General features: G+C 38.5%; 2 pseudogenes across 1 annotated transcript; one reads left to right on the top strand and one right to left on the bottom strand.

The window, feature by feature from the left end:
* The first annotated feature begins 378 nt into the window (after window positions 1-378).
* LOC110596354 lies at window positions 379-5,936 on the top strand (annotated as a pseudogene).
* Window positions 5,937-11,638: 5,702 nt separating this feature from the next.
* On the bottom strand, window positions 11,639-12,479 carry LOC103268374 (annotated as a pseudogene). Its single transcript, XR_504812.1, has one exon. The product of XR_504812.1 is annotated as a 60S ribosomal protein L8 pseudogene (transcript).
* Between the last annotated feature and the right edge of the window lie 257 nt (window positions 12,480-12,736).

The raw sequence follows: 12,736 nt of genomic DNA, 5'->3' as shown, positions 1-12,736 counted from the left end.
TATACAATAGAATACTATTCAATAACATAAATGAATGAACTACTAATATATGCTGCAATATGAATGACTCCAAAAAATATATGGCAAGTGAGAGAAGCCAGATGCAAAACCCCACTTGCTGTATGAGTCCATTTATAAATAAAGTTCAAAGAAGACAAATCTATAGAGATAGAAAGCAGATGAATGGTTGCCTGAGTCTTGAAGGAAGCAGAAAGTGGAGATTGACAGTAATTGGGTAAGATGGAATATTTTGGGATGACGGAAATTTTTAAAAACTAAATTGTGATGATGTTTGCGCATCTTTATAAGTTTACTAAAAATCATGAAACTGTGTAAATTGGGTGAATAAGTTGTGCCTTGATAAAATTGTAACCAGCAATGGGTAAGCGGTGAAAAAGTGTAAGTGAAACAAGATTGTTGAAGCTGGGTGATGGGTAATGGAAGTTCATTTTACTATTTCTTCCACTTTTGTGTATACTACGATTTTTTCATCATAAAATGTTTTTTAAAAGTTGGGTAGCATTATTACAAATGAACAAAGTTGGAGAATTTACAGGATCTGACTTTAAGAATTAAAATATTGATAAAGACAATGTGGAACTGCTGTAAGAATAGTCATATGGATCAATGGAACAGAGCCAAGAGCCTGGATATGAACCTTTACATTTATGCTCAAATGATTTTAGACAAAGACATATAAATGGGAGAATTAACACACAGGGTAACGGAACAGAACAGAAAGTTCAGAGATAGACCCACATTAAAAGTTGGTGCCATAAATCAGTTCTCAGTAGATGATGTTGAAACATTGACCCATGTATATAAACACAAGTGGATTCCTACCTTATCCTGACCTTGTTTATAGAATTGAATTTCAGATGGATTAAAGGTATATATTTTTAAAAGCTTATATAAGAATATCTTTGTGACTAAGACCATAAAAGCATAAAGGATAAGGCAAAAAAATCTATGAATTTGATTGCATAAAATTATAGACTCCTGTTAAATGAAGGGCTCCATAATCAAGGTCAACACCCAGGTGATAGGTTAGGAGAATGTATTTGCAATATCTAAAACTGGCAAGAGACTAATGCTAGAATATACAAGCAACTCTTGTGAATCATCAAGGAGAAACATGACAGAAAACTGGTCAAATGATATAAACAGGAAATTTCCAAATGGGGAAACCCAAATGAAAAATATATAAGGAGATATTTCAACTCATTATTAGTAATCAGAAAAATGTATAGTATATTAAAGAGCTAGACATCATTTTTTAAAAATTAGAAATCTGATAATTACAAATGTAGGGATGTGAGAAAATAGGTCTCTTCCTGCATTGCTGAGGGAGTTTTGACTGGTATAATTTTCTTAGGAGAGTAAGTTAAATTACTTAAAATTTAAGTTAAGTATCAGTATATTCCAGAGAAACTCACACAAAGACCCTAATAGGACATGTACACAAATGGTCATTGCAGTTCTGTTTGTAATAGTGGGGAGATGGAAGCAATTAGGCAAATACAGGTGTACATCCTGTGGAATACTGCGCAACATTAGAAACAACAATGAAATGTACACAACAGCATAGTGTGAAAACAGTGCTGAGTAAAACTAGTACTAAAGAGTATAAGGTCTATATATTAAGAGGTCCTTTATATACATTTAAAATATACACATATCATCACCACCACCACCTCTCCCAATATGGGTTTTACAAGGAATTATGGAAGGGCAAAAATACATTAAAAAGCACATTTGATCAGTTAACTATGGAGGTGAAGGATGTAGAAATTGGGGAGTGGAAATGGAGAACAGGGATAGAAAGGTATCTATAAATTAATATACAAAAAACAAGAGAAGGGCTGCATATGGGCCTATATGAATTATGTGCTGACAGTTGGAGAACTGACTATGATTCACTCAATCCTCTCTGGAAATTCAAAGGTGGCGGTGGATGGGGTGGGGTGGGAATCATGTGTTATAATGATCTACATTTTTAATTAGTGGTTATTTTGGGGGATGTAAGAAGGAAAAAGCGTGGGAGGAAGGTGCTTTAGTTACATCTGTACATTTATTTCTTTTGAATAGGTAATCTTTTCTCTAGCTTCTGGGTTACCTACAGGCAGTATGGAACAGAGGTTAGAAGTATGAGTTCTGCATAAATTGTTCTATCAAAAAGACAGCTACACTCATATATTTATTGCAGCCCTATTCACAATAGCAAAAACATGGAACTAAACTGCCCATCAATGGCAGATTGTATAAAGAAAATATGGTATAGCTATACCATGGAATACTATGCAGTCATAAAGAAGAGCAAAATCACATCCTTTGCAGCAATGTGGATGTAGCTGGAGGCCATTATTCTAAGTGAATTAACAGAGGAACAGAAAGTTGAATACCACATGTTCTCACTTACAAGTGGGAGATAAACACTGGGTACATACAGACAAAAGGAAGGGAACAATAGATACTGAAGACTCCTGAAAAGGTAAAGGAGCGAGGGGACCAAGGATTGAAAAACTATCCATAGGGTACATGCTCACTATTTGAGTGACAGGCTCAATAGAAGCCCAAACCTCACCATCAAGCAATATACCCAAATATGGCAAATATAAAAAATAAGCACATGTACTCCTTGAACATAAAATTAAAATAGGTAAATAGATAAAACTCATGAGCTCTGGTGGAGAGATAATCTAATTTCAGTTATCAGTTGTGTGGCTTTAGTGCAAGATTCCGCATGTCTCAATTTCCTCATCTATAAAATGGAGATGATGATCATATCTATCATAGAGGGCTGATGTGATAATTAAATTGTATGTATTTTCTAAGAATGATACTCTGGCATACAGAAAACATATTGTACATGTTTCCTATTATTAGAGAGATCTAAAGCAAAGATGACAAGACTATAGCATCTATTTAATAGTGGACATGCATACACTGGTATGCATGTCCACTATTAGATATAATTTTTAATATATATTATATAAATATACATTATATAAATATATGTAATTTTTTGAATTTTTGGTTTTGTGATTTTTTAATTAGAAATATAATTACTGAATAGAAGGAAGAAATAAACAACTGAATGCAGACAGAATGGAAAGGAGTCAAGAGTGAAATAGGACCTGAACCTGACATTTTGAAAATTGAGGGTTCTGAGGAAATAATGTGACAGTCTGGCTCTTGTTTTTCTTTCTTCTTAATAACTTTTTAGTTTATTAGCATCAAGAATCAGAGAAAGAAAATCTTCCAATTCTGTAATTTTTGAGTCAGCATATGTTGCTAAAATTTTTGATGATGCAAGAGTGTGAATGTTGGCTAAAATATAGTTAATGGGTGTTTCTTTGCATTCCCCTAGAATGGAGAAGGGAGAACGGGATTTCTGCATATGAACAAGATATAACATTTCTCATTAACCAACCTGCTGTACAAACCTCAAAATCAACTTCCCAAAGTTACATTTTTTAATTTATACTTACACATATTGAAAAGATACATCGAAAATGTTCAACAAGCTGATACAACCATTGAAGATACCTCCCCAAGAAAAATGAGATAACTTTCCAACTTTAAATACAATCAAAGCAAACCACTCCGAAAGCGATCATACTAGGTAGTCTAAGGAATCAAACAAGAAAAATTAGTCCATACAGATGATGGAATGAACATGTGCTAAGCAATGTTAAGCCAGCAACCACTATAGCAGCTTCATCTGAGTATATTTCAGTCAAAGTGATCAAAAGTACTAGCATCAATGCTGTTATTGAAGATAGAGCCAGTGTATCGATGGGATAAAGTGCAGATTTAAGGAAATTCTATAATAATATTCATAGAAAAGACTTTTCTTTTCCAATAGTTATATTACTTATTTACTGTTCTTGCCTTATTGCATTAGCCGGACCCTTCAAAAACAATATTAGATACTGGTGCTGTTACCAGGCATCCCAGTCTTATACCTGATTTCAATAAACATGGCATCAGTATTTTATAATTTTGTATGATTTTTTTAAAAAGAAAATGTGTGTTTTAATTTCTTTTTTTTTTTTTTTGAATTGGAGTCTCACTCTGTCGCCCAGGCTGGAGTCCAGTGGCACATTCATGGTCACCCCAGCATCAACCTGCTGGGCTCTGGTGATCCTCCTGCCTCAGTCTTCAAAGTAGCTGGAACTACAGGTGCATGCTACCACACCTGGCTAATTTTTTATTTTTATTGTAGAGACGAGGTTTCGGCAAGTTGCCCGGGTTGGTCTTGAACCTGCGGACTCAGGCAATCCACTCTTCTCGGCCTCTCAAAGTGCTGGCTGAGCCACTGAGCCCGGCCTAATTTCTAAACATCTCAAGATATCTAACAGATATCTTACTGTTATTGATTTCTAATTTGATTTCACTGCAGTCAGAGAACATACTTTGACTTGAATAATTTTAAATTTTTTAAGACATGTCTTCACGGCTCAGAATGTAGTCTATCTTGTTAAATGTAAGCAGTAACCACTATAGAAACTTCATCTGAATATATTTCAGCCAGATGGATAAAAAGTGTTTAAGTCTATACTTTATCCCATTGATATGTTGTTACTGAAGATGTAGCCAGCATCTCGATGGGATAAAGTACAGACTTAAGATATGTAATTTTATGATAACATGAATGAGTACATGAAAATAATGTATACTCTGTTGTTGAGAAGAGTGTTCTAGAAAAGCCAAATAGATCAAATTGTTTTATAGTGTTGCTCAGGTTTTCTATCTGTATTATTTTCAAATTTTCTGTTTACTTGCTTTTCTTTTCTTTTTTTAATTTTTTTTGAGTTGGAGTCTCACTCTGTCGCCCAGACTGGAGTGCAGTGGCTGCTCCTGGTCACCGCAGCCTCGACCTGCTGGGCTCCGGCGATCCTTCCGCCTCAGCCTTCCAAGTAGCTGGAACTACATGCGTGCGCTACCACGCCCAGCTGATTTTTTGATTTATTGTAGAGATGAGGTCTCGCCAAGTTGCCCAGGTGGGTCTTGAACCCGCGGGCTCAGGCAATCCACTCACCTCAGCCTCCCAAGGCGTGGGATTACAGGCTGAGCCACCGAGCCTGGCAACTTGTTTTTCAATTGTTGAGAGAGGTGTGTTGAAATTTCTAATTATAACTATGGATTACTTATTTCTCCTTTCAGTTCTATCAGTTTGCTTCATGCATTTCAAAGTTTTGCAATTAGGGGCATACGCATTTAGGATTGTCATGTGCTTGTGATTACTCGGTCTCTATCTTATTAAATGATCTTTTTTATCCCTTATAGTGTTCTTTGTCCTGAAGTCTACTTTATCCAATATTAATATAGCCACTTCAGTTTTATTTTGATTAGTCTTAACATGACAGAACTTTCCCCACCACTTTCTTTTGACACACCTGTGTCTTTCTATTCAAAATGGGTTTCTTGAGCAGCTTCCTTGGCCAGTGGTGACCATCAGTCCCCTTGGCCTTGGCTCAGGTCTGGAAGCCACACTGGCCCCTCTGTTTGACCAACACCGCTCACCCCTGTGGCACACTGTGGCCATGGGCTATCTTAGGTACAGTAAGACCAAGAACCCTGCAGCACACTGTGGCTGTGGGCTATCATGGGAAAGTAAGACTGAGGACCCTGCAGCAGGCTGAGGCCTTGGGATATCTCAGGAATAGAAAGACGGAAGACCAGTACAATGAGGAAAAGGCGTGGTCAACAAACAGATGGAGAACCAGCTGCAGAAGGATAAGCAGGTCTGCTGGGCCACGTACCATCTGCTGCTGGGTGATAGAGAATCTGGTGAAGCAGAGGCACCCTTGTGAAGCAGATGAGGACTCTGCATGTTAACGGATTTCATAAAGGACTCACAGGCTGCAAAAAGCAACAGCCACGGTGAGAAGGCAACAAAGCTGCAGGACATGATAAACAACCTGAAATAGGCCATTGAAGCCATCGTGATCATCAAGAGCACCCCAGGTCTCCTCGGAGTTGGCCAATGCTGAGCACCAGCTCCCAGCAGACTGCATTCTAAGTGTGATGACCATGCTGGATGGTGATTCCCATGATTCCCTCCTGGATTCTATTGACCATCAGGGCTCTGTGGGAGCATGGCCTTTATCATGGCCCAACCAATGCCAGTTGACAGACAGCTTCCTATATTTCCTGGACAAGATCAATGTCAGCCAGAAGGCCAACTATGTACCAAGTACCCAGGACCTGCTCCAAAGATCCCATAGCCTGACTTCTGGAATCTTTGAGACCAAGTTCCAGGTGGACAAAGTCAACATGCAGTTGATAGTTTGATGTGGAGGACCAGCTCGAGAAATGACGCCAACAGATCCAGTGCTTCAACGACTTGACTGCCACCGTCTTCACAGCAATCATCAGCAGCTGCAGCATGAGCATCTGAGAGAACAACGCCACTGACCTCCTGTAGGAGGCCCTGAGCCTCTTCAGGAAGGTCTTGAACAACAGATGGCTATGCATTACCACAGAGAATCTGTTCCTCAACAAGCAAGACATGCACCAGAAAGGCTTTGCTGGAAAATGAAAAATGGAGGACTATGTTCCAGAATTTGTTTGCCACACTACTCCTGAGATGCTACTCCCAAGGCTGAGAGGACCCATGTGTGACCTGGCCCAAGAACTTTATCCACCATGATTTTCTGAGACTCAGCCCTGCAACATTCATTGCTATTACTTTTTATTTAGTCAATTGTTATTATTTTTAAAATAGGCTTCATGTTTAGAACAGTTTCAGGTTCACAGTAAAGTTGAGAGGAAGGCATGCAGATTTCCCATATACCCATGCTCCCACACATGCGTTGCTTTCCCTTTTTCAACATCCCCCACCAAAGCAGTACATGCTTACAACCTACACTGGCTTATCATCCAAAGTCCATGGTTTAAGGTTCACTCTTAAGAGTTGTACATTGTAGGGGTTTGGACCAATGTATCATGATATATATCCACTATTACAGTGTCATACAGAGCAGTTTCACTGCCATAAAATTCTTCCGTGCTCTACCTATTCATCTCTTCCCCACTCTTACTGTTGACAACCACTGATTTTTTTTCCTGTTTCCATAGTTCTGCCTTTTTCAGAATGTCATATAGTTGAAATATATAGTGTGTAGCTTTTTCGGCCTTGCTTCTTTCACTTAGCAATGTGCATTTAAATTTCCTTCGTATCTCTTCATGGTTTAATAGCTTATTTATTTTTAGTGCTTAATAATATTCTACTATCTGGATGTATCATGGCTTATCCATTCAACTACTAAAGGTCATCTTGGTTTCTTCTGATTTTGGCAGTTAGGAATAAATGTTCTATAAGATTCCTGTGTACATAATTGTGTGGACATAAGTTTTCAAATCCTTTGGGTAAATACCAAGGAGCAATTGCTGGATTGCATGGTAAGAGTATGTTTAGTTTTATAAGAAACTTATAAGCTGTCTTCCAAAGTTGCTGTACCATTCTGCATTCCCATCAGCAATGCAAGTTTTTATTGTTCCACATCCTTGGTAGCATTTGGTGTTATCAGTGTTCTGGATTTTGGCCCTCCTAGTAGGTGTGTAGTGGTATCTCATTGTTATTTCAATTTGCATTTCTCTGTAACATAGTATGTGTAGTATATTTTCATATCCTTACTTGCTAACTGTGTATTTTCTTTGGTGAAGTGTCTGTTAAGGTCTGTGACCCTTCCCCCCCTTTCATTTTATTTTATTTTAAAGATGTAGGGTACAAGTTAGGATTAGGTACATAAGTGGTCTATGTACAGGTGAAGTTTGGGCTTCCCACTGGTCATTACTTCTGATTTGGGATCAGATACTCTTAGTGGTGTTATGTGCTCTCCCCCTCCCTACCTCCCCTGACAGTGTCTGTGATCTGTGATCCATTTTAAAAATCGAATTGCTCGTTTTCTTATTGTTGAGTTTAAAAGACTTATTTGTATGTTTAGGATAACCTTCCTTTATCAGAGATATATTTTGCAAATATTTTCTCCTACTCTATGACTTATCTTTTCATTCTCTTGACAGTATCCTTTGCAGAACAGGATTTTCTAATTTGAACGAAGTCTAGTTTATCAATTCTTTTGTTAATGGATCATGACTTTGGTGTCCCAACTAAAAAAGTTATTGCTAAACCAAAGTCATCTAGATTCTGTCCTATTATCTTTTAGAGGTTTCAAAGCTTTGTGTTTTGCATTTAGGTCTGTGATCCATTTGAGTTAATTTCCGTATTGTCGTTTTTCCATGTCTGAGAAGAATGATGATGGTAATTTAATGGGGATTGCATTGAATTTGTAGATTGCCTTGGGTAGGATGAACATCTTAACAATGTTGATTCTTCCGTTCCATGCGCATGGATTATTTTTCCATTTGTTTGTGTTTTCTTTGATTTATTTGAGCAGTGTTTTCTGGTTTTCATTGTAAAGGTCTTTCACTTCTCTGGTTAGGAAGATGCCAAGGTATTTCATTTTTGTGTGTGTGGCTATTGTGAATTGAATGGGATTGTAATTTTTATTTGGTTCTCTGCCTGTTTGTTGTTAGTGTATAAGAATGAGACTGTCTTTTGCACGTTGATTTTATACCCTGAGACTTTGCCAAAGTCCTTTCTCAGTGCAAGGAGGTTTTTGACAGATTTCCTTGGGTTTTCAAGGTATAGGATCATATCATCTGAAAAGAGGGATAGCTTAATTTCCTCTCTTCTTATTTGGATACCCCTGATTTTCTTCTCTTGTCTGATTGCTCTAGCTAGGACTTCCAATACTATGTTGAACAGGAGGGATAAGAGTGGACATCCTTGTCTTGCTCTGGTTTTCAGGGGAAGTGCTTCCAATTTTTGTCCATTTATTAATATGTTGGTTGTGGGTTTACCGTAGATGGCTCTTATTATTTTGAGGTATGTTCTCTCTATACCTAGGTGTTCAAGGCTTTTTATCAAGAATGGATGCTGGGTTTTGTTGAAAGTCTTTTCTGTGTCTAACCATATAATCGTGTTTTTGTTTTTACATCTGTTGATGTATTTAATTACATTTATGGTCTTGTGGATATTGAACTACCCTTGCATCCAGGGGATGATGTCTGCTTATCATGGTGGATAATTTTTGAGATGCGTTGTTGGATCTGATTTGCTAGAATCTTGTTGAGAATTTGTGCATCTATATTCATTAGGGCTATTGGCCTGTAGTTCTCTTTCTTTGTCGGGTCTTTGCCCAATTTAGGTATCAGTGTGATGTTAGCTCAGAAAATGATTTGGGGAGAGTTCCATCTTTCTTGATTGCCTAGAATACTGTCAATAGGATTGGTCTCAGCTCCTTCTTATATATTTTGTAGAATTCCATTGGGAAGCCATCTGGTCCAGGGATTTTTGTTTGTTTGTAGGTAATTTTCTTATGATGGAGTTAATTTCCTGGGATGTTATTGTTCTATTTAGGGTCTGAATTTCTTCTTGTTTCAACCTTGGGCGGTTGTGTGATGCCAGAAATTCCTCCATTTCATCATTCTTCTCAGACCTGGAGACAATACAGAAATTCGTATGGAAACAAAAACAACCATGAATAGCCAAAACAATCCTCAGCAAAAGAAACAAAGTGGGAAGTATCACACTCCAGACTTGAAACTTTATTGTAAGGCTACAACAATAAAAAAAGTCTGGTATTAGTACAAAAACAGGCATATAAACCAATGGAACAGGATGGAGATTTTGGAAGCAAAGTCCCAATTTCCCAACCAACTCATCTTCAACAAATCCTCCACCAACAACAACCACTGGGGAGAGGAGAACCTATTCGGTAAATGGTTCTGGGAAAACTGACTGATCACATGAGAAGGATGAAACAGGACTCCCACCTATCACCATACACAAAAATCAACTCTAAATGGATCAAAGACCTAAACATAAAACCTCAAACTATAAGAATCCTAGAAAACACAGGAGACATCCTTATGGAAATTGGAATAGGCAACCAATTCCTGATCAAAACCCCAAATGCCTTTGCCATAAGAGATAAGATAGACAAGTGGGACATCATCAAACTGAAAAGCTTTTGCAAAACAAAAGAAACCATCAAGTGAGTGGGGAGACAGTATACAGAATGGGAAAAATATTAGCCAACTGTATATCTGACAAAGACCTAACATCCAGGATCTACAAGGAATTCAAATATGCTGAAAGGAAAACAACAACAACAAAAACCCAAACAGCCCCAATAAAAAGTAGACAAAATACATGAATAGACACTTCTCAAAAGAAAAAATATGACCAGCCGATAGACATATGGGAAAATGGTCAGCCTCACTAATCATCAGAGAAATGCAAATCAAAACCACATTGAAATACCACCTAACTCCAATAAGAATGGCTAACATTAATAAGATAAAAAGCAACAGATGCTGGTGAGGATGTGGAGAAAAGGAAATGCTTCTATACTGTTGGCGGGAGTGCAAACTAGTTCAACGTCTGTGGAAAACTGTGGCAATTTCAAAAAGATAAATTGACCTTCTGTTCCACCCAGCAACCCCTCTTCTAGGAATATACTTGGAGGAACTCAAATCATTCTACAGAAAAGATACCTATGAATGTGTGTTTATTGCAGCACAATTCACAATAGCAAAAACAGAGAACCAAATGTGCTGCCCATTGAAAGTAAACTGAATTTTAAAATGTACATATACACAATGGAATGCAGTCATAAAGAAGGACAAAACTATGGATTTCACAGCAACTTGGATGGATTTAGAATCTGTCGTACTCAGTGATCTATCACAGAAACAAATAACTGAGTACCATATATTCTCACTCATAAGTGGACTCTGAACACCAATCATACTACAAAAAGGGATTGGCAGTAACAGAACACTGCCAGTGGAGAGAGGGGGTGAGGGGGAACACAACATCAATAAGGGTGTATAATCCCAACCCAGGTAAAGTGAGCTCCAATGGGAGGCCCACATTTCACCTGTACGTAGACCACTTATGACTTGTACCTCACATCTTTAAAATAAAAAAGAAATAAAAAAATTATGTGAAGGGCGTAACGTCTCTGTCTAGATTTTTTTTTTGCATGTGGACGCCCAATTGTTCCAGCCCCATTTATTGGGCCTTTCTCTATTGTACTGCCTTTGTTCTTTGAAAAATATCATTGCATTATAGTTATGTGGGTCAATTTCTGGACTCTCTATTCCATTCCCTTATCTATTTATCTATTCTTTCACACTATTTTGCAATTATGGTAGCTTTAAAGTAAGTTTTGGAGTTGAGTAGTGTCAGCCCTCTAATTTTGTTCTTCTCTTTCAATACTGAGTTTCAGGGTATTTGGCCTAAAATATAAAATTTAGAATCAGTTTTTTGATATCCACAAAATAAACTTACTGGGATTTGATTGGAATCATACTGAATCTATAGATCAAGTTGTGAGGAGCTGACATCTTGACAATATTGAGTTCTCTATCCATGAACAAGAACTATCTGTCCGTTTACTTAGTTAGCTCTTCTTTGATTTTTTTTCCATCAGAATAAATGAAATTATCTATATCATTTTTCCTGATATAGATCTTGTGCATATTTTGTTAAATTCATACTTAAGTATTTCACTGGGGGGAGTGCTGATATAAATGGTATTGTGTTTTAATTTTTTAATTTTTTGGCGTAAGGACAAACTTTATTGAGCCCCTCAGCCCTAGTTCTCTTTCTCCTGCACAGTCTTGGTTCCCTGGAGACGTCCAGTCCGGCGGGCAGCAATAAGGCCCACTTTGCGGCCAGCAGGGGCAACTCTGCGGATGGTGGAGGGTTTGCTGATGTGCTGGTGGTTGCCACCTCCGAAGGGATGCTCCACCGGATTCATGGCCACACCACGCACTCGTGGCCAGCAGTTTCTCTTTGCCTTGTATTTGTGATAGGCAAAAAGCCAGCTTCCGGATGGGTTTGTCAATTCGACCACCGCCTGCTACTACACTAACTACTGCTCTGTTGGCTGAAGAGATGATCTTCTTGGAGACAGAAGGCAGCTTCACACGGGTCTTCTTCGTCTTGGGGTTGTTGGAGATAACAGTGGCGCAGTTCCCTGAGGCTGGAGCCAGCTTGCAACAGTTCCCAGGCTTCTCCTCCAAGCAGCACACGATCGTACTCTCAGGCATAGTCCCCACAGGGAGGACATTGCCAATGTTGAGTTGGGCCTTCTTGCCCCAGGACACGAACTAGCCCGTGTGGATGCCCTCTGCAGTGATGAACAGCTCCATTCACTTCTTAAACCAGTAAGGATCCCGGAAGACCACCCCGGCGAGGCGTGCGCCGGGGCCTGGGTCGTGGATGATGTCCTTCACGATGCCTTTGATGCAGCTGTGTGGCTCAGCAAAGTCCACTGCGCGAAGAGGCGCGGCTCCTTTACTATGCTTCACATGCGGGCGCAGCACGGAGCCAGCCTCCTTCCTCTGTCCACGGATCATGCGGCCTGTGTTGGCCGGTCTGGTCCGCAGTGCAGCTGAAAGAGGCGGTATTGTGTTTTTAATTTCAGTTTTCACTTGTTCATTGCAGACATATAGGAAAGTAATTGACTTTTGCATATTAACTTTTTATCTTGCAAATTTGCTATAATCACTTATTAGTTCCAGGATTTTTTTTCTTGATTGTTTTATATTTTATCCATAGATAATTATGTCATCTTCAAGCAAAGACAGTTTTATTTTTTTCCTTCCCAATCTCTATACCTTTTATTTACTTTTCATGTCTTATTTCATT

This window comes from Carlito syrichta, unplaced genomic scaffold (assembly GCF_000164805.1).
Source record: "Carlito syrichta isolate Samal-C Ts95f unplaced genomic scaffold, Tarsius_syrichta-2.0.1 Scaffold308820, whole genome shotgun sequence".
Taxonomy (NCBI): domain Eukaryota; kingdom Metazoa; phylum Chordata; class Mammalia; order Primates; family Tarsiidae; genus Carlito; species Carlito syrichta.
This window is presented reverse-complemented; position numbering and strand designations above follow the sequence as displayed.